The following is a 10,640-nucleotide window of genomic DNA, read 5'->3' as shown; positions in this document are numbered from 1 at the left end:
CAGATATAAATATATATATAAATAAATATATATAATATAATATATATGCAGTGTTATATAGCCTACTACCATTATTATTAGCCTATTACTATGAATATTATTAGTATTATGATGATGATGATGATGATTATTATTATTATTAGCCTATTATTAGACTTCTATTATGTTGCTCCATCCTTACAATTACTTCCTTGCAGTAAAACTCAGATATATAATAAATATATATATATATATATATATATGTGTGTGTGTGTGTGTGTGTGTGTTATATAGCCTACTACCATTATTATTAGCCTATTATTATGAATATTATTATTATTCGCCTATTAGTAGACTTCTATTATTAGCCTATTATTATAAATATTATTATTATTACCCTATTATTAGACTTCTATAATGTTGCTACAATTACTTCCTTGCAGTAGAACTCAGATATCTAATAAATATAAATATACATATATATATTTATATTTATTAGATATCTGAGTTGTATGTGTGTGTGTGTGTGTGTGTGTGTGTGTGTGTGTGTGTGTGTGTGTGTGTGTGTGTGTTATATAGCCTACTACCATTATTATTAGCCTATTTTTTTTATTATTATTATTAGCCTATTATATACTGTATATATTCAGTTTTACAGGTACGATCAATGCAAACGTCTAAATAATTATTTTGAACTAACAGTAGATAAATCTAATAATGAACAGGAGCCATTGCATTTGACTCATGATGAAACGTCACAATAACAAGAGACACAATGGGGGTGGGGCGGGTGGATTGATGACTAACAGCTCTAGAGTAAAGGTTGGTTGCCTTGACAACACTGGAGGGAGTGTGGTGGGAGATGATGATGAGATGCTGGAGAGGAAAAGGAGGATGGGAAAGTGTCTGTCAGTGAATCATGGCTGCTCATTAGAGGAGGACTGAATTAATGTTCCCAACACTACTAATACCACATCTATATACCATTATAGCTACCATACCTGCTTCTGTTACTGTTACTGTACTCTCACTATTGCTACCTCCACTGATAGTACCACTAATGCCGATTATGAAATCCATTTGTTTCCATTATACTTCATTGAATTGAAAAGTGTAACGGGGCTGTAATCAAAATCTGTCATGTCAGAAGTTTATGGAGATGGCAGGTGGCTTTTCTCATACTATTTAGAGAAGAGGCACTCTTATTCACATTTATACCCTCATATATGACTCATGCAACCTCTTAAACAGACTAATAATGGAACAAAAGACGGAAAGTTTTAAGATGCAGCTTTAAACCTGCAGTAAGCAGAATGTTTTTGGCATCATTGGGCAAAAATTCTGTAATGACCTTTCAGCATATTGTAACTCAAGTGTTCTGGGAGATAATTTTCAGCCTTAAAAAAAATCTAGCCCGTGACGGGAGACTTTTGCCAATCATAGGTCATTTCAGACAGAGAGTGTTCCTATTGGCTGTTCATTCAGAGGAAGCTGCTGCTCAGAGGCGGCAAGACTCCAGCTCGGCTCTTACTGCTTGTTTTTCTCCGGTCTGTGAAATCTTGCAGATGCCGTTAGGAGCACCGGAGGACACAGAGGAATATGATTTTTTTCAGATTACCTGTCTCATGCATTACTGTCAGGATATAGAGACCGTTTTATAAAAATATTTTTTTTTAATAAAATTTGCTCCATTTCTACCCACTGCTGCTTTAATTGTTTACGTAAATAGTTTTGTGCACATCATGCATGCACTGAGTTTCAGTCCCTGCTGAAGGTGCGACACTACAGACAAAAACATAGTTTTTCATGCTCTGGTAAATTTTGAGATTTTGGGCTATTTTGCTTCCATAGCATGTTCTCTTTCAGACTAGTGGAAAGAAAACATTTATTTTACTACAATAAGAGGGCTTCATTCCCAAATGATAAAAAAAAAAAAATTTAAATTGCATCAGGACGTGTGGAGCTTATTTACTGATTTTCATTGCATTTACATTTCAAGCATTTGGCTTAAAGCATGTACCGCAACTTTGGATTATGTTGACATTTTTCAACATTCACTGTTAATGTTTAAGATCATTACTACAATTAATAGATTTTTTAGGGCAGTCAAAGTTAACACGATAATAGCGCTTTAACGCAAATTGGTTTTAATGCCACTAATTTCTTTAATACATTAACACAACTTGCGATTTTTAGGTTGTAAAAGGTTGTTAAAGCTAGAGTGAAGATACTGGCATCATATCAAACTAGAATTAGAATTTATATTAGGGCTGCCAAAGGTAACATGATAATAGCACGTTAACACAAATTCCTTTTAACGTCACTAATTTATTTAACGCATTAATGAAACTTGTTTGTAGCAAGCGTCATATGAAACAAAAAAAAACTAAGGAATCCATCGGTACCAACCATGTCACAATAGCTTGTCAGGAAGGAGGCTAAATAACGCTCCAAACTTGCACTAAATTCTGGCGAGGAAAAACTGGCATGGGCATTTTAGAAGGGGTCCCTTGACCTCTGACCTCAAGATATGTGAATAGAATTTGTCTATTTGCATCTGTAGATTTCTCCTAAATTCACCAAAAGTTAGCATTTGATGCTGCCTGATTTGCATATTTACATATAACGTTTCAGAAAACTTGTAATACAGGTTTTAGGACGCTTCAAAAACCATAAAAGTGGTGTTTATTTGTGAAGATTATCTTGCTGAACAAAATGTGTAAACGTGTGTTCGCCACAGAGCTTATTTTCTGCAATAACCCAAAACGCAGTGGAAAAATCCCATTGGCTTTTTGTTGAGGGAACCAGGGTGATGCTAACATCCTGGTTGGCCTACAAATACTCAGTACGTCATGCCTGGGGCACTCTATACACAACAAGGCTGTAAAGACGTGATGACGTTTAGTATTCTCATTTAGCAACTTGTTAGCAACCCACCTTTTTTAAGACACATAAAGGCTTCAGAAGTCACGAGTGGGCTTGATGTATTTTATATTGTAGAGCAAAACGTAAAAATCTCTTCAGCTCGTGTTAACCACGGCCCTCATTTCAGGCATCTGACTAAAAACCCACTCAAAAGAAACCCCATAGACTTCCAGACGAGGGAACCAGAAGTGCTAAAAATGCTGACTCATTTCCAGGTTATAGACTTATTCCTGTAGCACTCTATATTTTTGCCTCCTAGAGAACCATTTTCTCCAGAGAAAGTCAGTTTGGACTGTCCTATCAGCTCATTAAACTGTCTTCCCATGCCAACTATGCATCACATTGTATTTGTTGATGCTGTATTATGCGTGTAAAATCTGAATCTACACAATAAATAGTCACTGAAGCTATTAGATGAATTTAGTGGAAGTAAACAGTATAATATTTTCTTCTAAAATGCAATGAAGTAGAAATAAAGAGGCATAACATTGAAGTACTAAAAGTACAAGTACCTCAATGGTGAACAATAACTATTCACTTGTAAGGGCAGTTGAGGTAATTGAGTAATACAGCAATGACTCAGTTCACATCCATGCATCCTCCCTTCCTCTCCTCTGGAGGGCACTGCAGTCTTTGATAACCCAGTTTCTGATCAGCATCATGTGCAGCATCCAGTGCAGCAGCAGCGGGATCAGTGGTGTTCACCCTAGGGTCTGGGGACCTGTTGAGGGGTCTCAGAGGGCAAAGCAGGAAGATGGAGGAGTACGGAGGAGCTTCCTTTCACAAACAGATGCTCATCTAAAGTCTGCGCAGGTAAAAATTGCTGTTATTCGATTTCTGAAAATGTGCTGCTGCTGCTGCAGTGTGATCTTGAATATGGAGAAGCATGTTTGGAAAGGTTTGAGAATCTGGGGGGGCGGGGAGCTCACATGTTTCTTAGGTTTCTCTGTGTGAGTGTGTGTGTGTGTCACGCCTTCCACTCTTACTGTAACTCAGACTTTGGAAAGGGAACAGTTGTCAAGGCTATCTTCATTAATGTCAGAAACCGGTGGATACAGCCACGCATATCTGTGTTCGCTCTTTTTCTGTCTGACATTTCTGATTTCTCCTGTGACTCACAGTAGGAGGCTGACTCACCACTGCTCCTTTTGCTGTGTGTGAGTGTGTGTGTGTGTGTGTGTGTGTGTGTGCTACATATTGACATGTTATTCGTTCATCTTCATCCTCTCTCTCTCTCTCTCTCTCTCTCTCTCTCTCTCTTCATACTTTATTATCTTTCAATGACACAAGTGAGCCCATTTTTGTCACCTTCCAGTATAATAATGAAGTCTTTTAAAATAAATATTTAATGAGGAAGTATACCGATGTGTTAATTCCACATTGCAAGATTATTACAAGGCTAAAACAGAATGCAGTCTGGTCGAGACAGAACCTATAAAAGCTGAGTTCTCTTTTGGTCCTCCTTCAGTATGACTGGGCACATTTCTACCTGTGTGGGTTTGAACCTGTGATGCTTTGATTAGTCTGAGATTTTATATCCACCCACTGGTGCAGCATGAGGTCACAGTTACAGAAACACTGATTTCAGGATGGAACCGAAATGCTGTAATTTTTTAGTTTCCATTTGAATTTTCATTATGTTCCCCATGCTAGTTGCTAACTTTGTGGGTCTGCTGTTTGGTGCTGGGTTGGTGGTGTACAGTGAGGTTTTTAGAAGTTTTCACTAAAAACAGGTGCCTGCTGCATCCGAAAACGACTCTGATGAGAGCGGTGAGAGTGAACCAAAGCAGCAATGGAAAAACCAAAAGAATGTTTGTTCTCTTTGGCGGCACCTATGGCGATAAGCGGTAATTGCAGGTGTGTTTTTGGATCTCACTTCAGATCCAAACAGTGTCGCCTTTTCCTGCCAATGCCACCAAAGACACCCCAGTTCCTAATAAACCCCTTTTCCGTTAGCTAAACATGAGGACGTATTTCTGTGGGCGGAGCGTAGTTGGAGGTAGAATAATTCTCTGAACACGTTAGCTAACGCTATAGCTAGCAAGTTTGTTGGCTTGTTTTTTTGTACAAGCGCTGAAGAAAATACAAGTTTTTTGGAATATGTACAGTCACTTACTCTCAGGGGGGGCCGCATGTGTTAGTGTTAACATGGACTTATAAAAAGGGAGTCTTAAGTATAGTGTTCACACTACGAGCAACACAGCAACAGACTACAAGTCATTTTAAATGGAAGTCGGTGACATGAAGCTTCAAACTGACGCCCGACACTTGATGCTACGCTGATAAGACTGTCAGACTATTAAACAGGCGTTATCAGTCGCTATAAGCCCCATAGATGTGGGTCAATAGGGGCTTACTACACCCACAAGTAGATTTTATCATCTATTCACATGGTAAATTACCAAAAGAAGGTATAAAAGAACAGGACAGTGACCTCTAGCGACCGTAATAATTATGATAGGAGCAGAAGCAGAAGTCAGGCGCTGTAAGGGCTTTCACCCAGGAGACCGCAGTTTGCATCCCGTGTGAAACCAACAATATGTAGTTGTCTTTGTGTTCGTAGTTATTTTAACCCAAAACCACAAAGTTTTTCCCTAAACTTAACTAAGTGTTTTTTTTTTGCCTCACCCTAAAGAAGCCTTTTTGTTTGTGTTCAAAACGTGACGTTTCATTCAGTTTTAGCACGTGTTGCTTTTAAATTTCACCTTCACTTTAACAACGTAGTAGGCATAGTAGGCCCCTAATGACCCACATCTAAAGGGCTTATAGTGACTGATAACGGCTATTTAATGGCGTGATAACAGCAGCTGTTGTTGAGTGACGCGCTACAAATAAATTTGAGCTGGTTTCAACTTTTTTCAGCACTCCAATGATGCGGTGAAGTGTCAACCAATGTTTTTGTGTCACCACCCTGTTCCAGTGCTATTTAACAGCATAACTACGTCAACGAGCGCTTGATCAACACTTCAACGGCGACTTAGAGACAATGTAGCTGGCCACGCTTGGCGTTTTGTTACTTTTGTCAGTCGTAGTGTGAACCTAGCATTATGATATCGGCAAAGCGTTAAGTCAGAAAAATGGAGAGAAAATGTTGCTAATAGTTTAGCTACTGCTAACCGCAGCCAAAGGCTCACGGCCGCGGCTATGGTTAGCAGGAGGCTAAACTGTTAACAACATTGTCTCTCCGTCTCTCTAATAGTTTAGCCTTCTGCGTGAGCGTTGAGCTCACAGCCATGACGGCTAATTACGGTTAACAGATGGCTAAGCTAAATCATTCGCAACCTCTTCTCTCCATCTCTGAAACGTTTCGCCGATATTGTAGCTGGCTAGAGCATCGAATCACAGTTTGTCATCTCAGATGTATTCACTATCGATTCTGGCAGCAAACAAAATAGGAAGATGATATTTTCAATGTGTAACTTAAGCCTTCTACTCTGAAGTGATTCGTTATTGCGTCCGGTCTTTCGGTTGTTTTGCCTCCAGCTAACACCGTGACGCAGGCTAATCATGACGTCGGCTGTAAAAAGGCTTTCATCAGTGGGCCATAGGCTCAATCACCATTATTCTTAAATAGTGACTTTACAGATATTTATTTAAATGAAATCACATGTGTCTTGCTCCTGAAGGTTAAAAGGGCTGTCCTTTAAATGGAGAACAGTGTGTAGGTGTAACATTTAAGACGTGTATTTGGCATTCATCAGTATGCGCTATATTATTTTTAGCTTTATGTGAATTGATTTCATGACTATTCAGAGATTAACAAGCAATGGAAGGAGGAAGTAGAAAAGAGGGAGGAGATGAGAAAGCATTTGGAGGGTAATGGGATGACCTTTGACCTTCACCCATGTCATCCAATCAATAAGCCTCCATTCCAAAGACCTCCACCAATCGGTGACGTCCTTTAAAAATACCCACGAGGCACCTGTGGAGCAGTCTGACTGAGGACAGCGTCTCCATGGCAACAACATCATTACCAGAATAGCTCTTTCTTTCTCTCTTTTTCTCTATTTCTGTCTCTCAGTCTCTCCGTCCTTTCAATTCCACCTCACGCTCTCGCTATCTTTCCTACCTTGTTCTTTCCCTCTGTTCATGCACAATATTTCCTCCCCTCTTTTTCTGTTTCTCTTCCCTCTCGGTTCCTTCATTTATCCTTCTCCCCCTCCTTCCATTCCCTAACTTCCCTTCCTTCCTCCCTCCATCTCTCTCCCTGCTTCACTCCTTCTCTCCTTCATCCTTTCTCCAACCTCCCTGCTCTGTCGCATTCTCTTACCTTCTTTCCTCCCTCATTTTCCCAATCTCCATCTTTTCTACTCCCTCCACCTCCTCCGCAGTCACATTGTGCTAAGAGTGAAGATATTTATAGCTTTGACTATGATTCCTCCTCTCCTTTTGAGAAGGAGAGGAGGAATCATGGAGGAGAGGAGCAGAAAAGAGCTCTTTTCTGCTCCTCTCTTTATATTGGAAACAATGACGAATCCCATCTTAAACTCATCTTAAATCTTGTCTCTGTTAATTCTGACAGTTATTTTTACCTGTATGCTTCATGATTCATGAAGCAGATTCTAAGATTCATGCTCATCTGAGTGTTGGAAATGTACAAATTGTATAATACAGGGGTTCTCAAATGTTTTGGGGCCAGGGACCCCTAAAGGGTGGAAAATATCCCAATGACCCCCTCATAATCGTAACACCGATTAAGCATGATACTTACTACCATTTGTACTCTTAGATGCCATTGGAGCTATTTGAATTCTAAAACTTTTCAACCTAAATATTTCAGACCTGTTTGATAGTGATAAACAGAAACACATTTCAATTTGAATCACGTTAACACCTCTTTGTTTTGCCCTGATATTCTGGGTGCTTTGTAATCAGATGTTGCTTTAGCTTGGCCGGCTTCATGGCTTGGTTCGCTTGCACCTGAAGACACATGACGCATTTTGGTCCCCTGTCGCTGTATAAAACTGTCGTCATATTTTCTCAATTTAGTTATCTCCATGCTTGCCAGCTAGGTAGCTGGCTAATAAGCTAAAGAACTGATTCATGAGTTTCTATTGGCCCCAAGCTAATGTAGGTGGGTATTAGTAATGGACACATTATGCTTGTTTTATTGATGCATATGGTCCCATCTGTACTTTATAATAATACAACATAAACTTATAATTTATGGCTAATTATTTTGCGGACCCCCTGACAGACTGCCCCGGACCCCAATTTGAGAATCACTGGCAAAATAGACCAAGACTAAGAGTCAGCCGCAGCCATGCTAGTAGCTTTGTGAGGCTGTACTGATCTAAATGCTAATGTCAGTAAGCTAACAAGCTGATGGTAGCGAACGGAGATTTTGACCTGATGGTGGCGCTAGGTGAAAAGTCAGAGGATCACCAAAGTAATTAAAATTCATCCTGAGGGGAACATGTATGCTTGTACCAAATTTCATGGCAATCAACCAACTGTATATAAGAAGTGGACGTAGTCCCCGTGACGTCACCCATTGGTTCGTGCACTGCCGTCTTGAAGCCTTGAGTTTGGCATTTTGGCCATCGTCATGTTGGTTTTTGGCCGTCACCGTGTTGGTATTTTGCAACCAGAAGTGATGTGAGAGGGTGGAGATAAGTACAATCGATCGTTGAATAATACATTTTTAGGCGACCAAAAATGTCACAATTGACTTTCACGAACTGAAAACACACCGTGAACTGTGAACACAGACAACTCCAAGACCGGACAACACCGTGGTAGTGACCTTTCAATCACAAGGTAGCCACGCCCTAAAGCATACTCTTCTTTATGGTCTATTTGACTCTAAATTGGACCATAATTTACTAAATGAACATCATGCTGTATTGAAGAAGACTTGAAACTAGCGATTGAGACCATAAACTCATGTTTACAATGTTTACTGAGGTAATAAATCAAGTGAGAAGTAGGCTAATTTTTTCATAGACTTTTATACAATCAGACTTCTTTTTGCAACCAGAGGAGTCGCCCCCTGCTGGCTGTTAGATGGAATGCAAGTTTAAAACACTTCAATATTGGCTTCACTTTTTAGACCTGGAGTTGCTCACTGCAATTCACCTAATAGTTTTTGAGACATTTTAACAAAAGGAAATGTCAACCTCATGGTGGTGCTAGACGAAAAGTCAAAGGATCACCAAAGTCATTAGGATTCATCCTTTGGGGGAGCACAAATGTCTGTCATGGCAATCTATTTGGTCCACCACCAAAGTTAACAGACTGACAGACACTGAAATGCCTAGAGCTACGCAAAATGAATTGGGCTGCTAAATTCGGGAAATCTGGCATCCACTATGATTTCTTGAAATCCCACGGGAAACGCAAGTTTTCACTGTTTCATTGAGTGTAAACAGACTAACAATTAAACGAAAATGTGCTGCTACTACTACTGAGGGGAAAGTAAGGATGTAATACCAAAGGTGGCTTACCAACCAAGCAAACCAGGCAATACCCACATTACTGTGTGTCAAACGGTTTCTGCTTATTCTATTGACAACATGTTTGGGAATACATACCACTAAACCATTAAAATGTGTATGTATGTACAACTTTTGCTGAACAGTGACTACTGTGACCAGTAAGTGACAATTATGGGATAATGATGAATGCTAGAAGATGGTGTAACAGTAGCACAAATAAAGAAGAGTCATAGTCAGTGAACTTTGTTCACATTAGCTAACATTAGCCACCATAAGCTACTGGTCATACCAGACCAAGTAAGGCTGTAGCAGTGAAAATACCTAAGTGTGTTCAACTGATCAAGGATGTATTTCATTTCTTCTTTCAAAGTTGCGTCGTCAATTTACCTCACAGCCAGTCTGGGGTCAGGTAGCATGGAAAAACTTGGACATTGCATAGAGAAACAAAGAAAACCCATTGCTGGATTAACCTGCTCGGGGGCCTCGGGGCAAAAATGACCTGCTGGGCCACTATAGTGCTGCAGAGATGATGCATTTTTGCAGAAAATAAGCTTTGTGGCGAACACACGTTTATTATACTTACACGTTTTGTTCAGCGAGATAATCTAAATTATATAATATATAGATAAATTATGCCGTAACGTTACATTTTGAAGGGAAGACGTCTGGTAGTCTACCGGAGCAGCCGCTCCTCCTCCCCGCGGTCACAATAAGTGGCCGTGGAAGCTAACGTCAGCTAACGTTCATTTAATTTTGAATCGGACATATCAACAACCAGCAACACAGGTTTAATGTTAATGTTAACCTGCTCGACATACAAGCGCTGCTGTGTGACTGGTTGTACTAATAACAAGACCAAAATCCAAGTCTCCAGTTTTATATTATACCGGTTGAGGAATACCAATACAAAAACATTATATGATAATGGTATGTGGTGGTCGGACTCTGCAGGGGTCTAGTATAGTCAACAAGAATGTACAAACAATGAGAAATCTAAATTGATTAAAACGGCTGCCAAAGCTGTTTTGCCCCTTGAATGCGCACACACCCAGTAATGTTTGCATACAAGAAACCCATCTATATTTTTCATAAAATCTGATGCTTATAGCTCTGTGACGCAAATGTGCAAACATGGGCCTATTGATAAACCAGCCTTGCGGAAAGCAGAAGAGTGTCACAACTGAGATGCTGGATAGTGTGATGTTGGCCATTTTGCTTTAAAAAAAAAAAGAATTATTGTTACTTGTTTCACATTATTTTCTTTTTATTGACCAGTTGATCGATCAACGAATTGTTACA

General features: G+C 39.6%; 1 long non-coding RNA gene across 1 annotated transcript in view; it reads right to left on the bottom strand.

The window, feature by feature from the left end:
- Positions 1–10,640, bottom strand: part of LOC141781519 (uncharacterized) — a 35,198-nt gene that overhangs the window by 15,278 nt on the left and 9,280 nt on the right. The window lies entirely within an intron of this gene.

Source organism: Sebastes fasciatus, chromosome 13 (assembly GCF_043250625.1).
Source record: "Sebastes fasciatus isolate fSebFas1 chromosome 13, fSebFas1.pri, whole genome shotgun sequence".
NCBI lineage: Eukaryota > Metazoa > Chordata > Actinopteri > Perciformes > Sebastidae > Sebastes > Sebastes fasciatus.
This window is presented reverse-complemented; position numbering and strand designations above follow the sequence as displayed.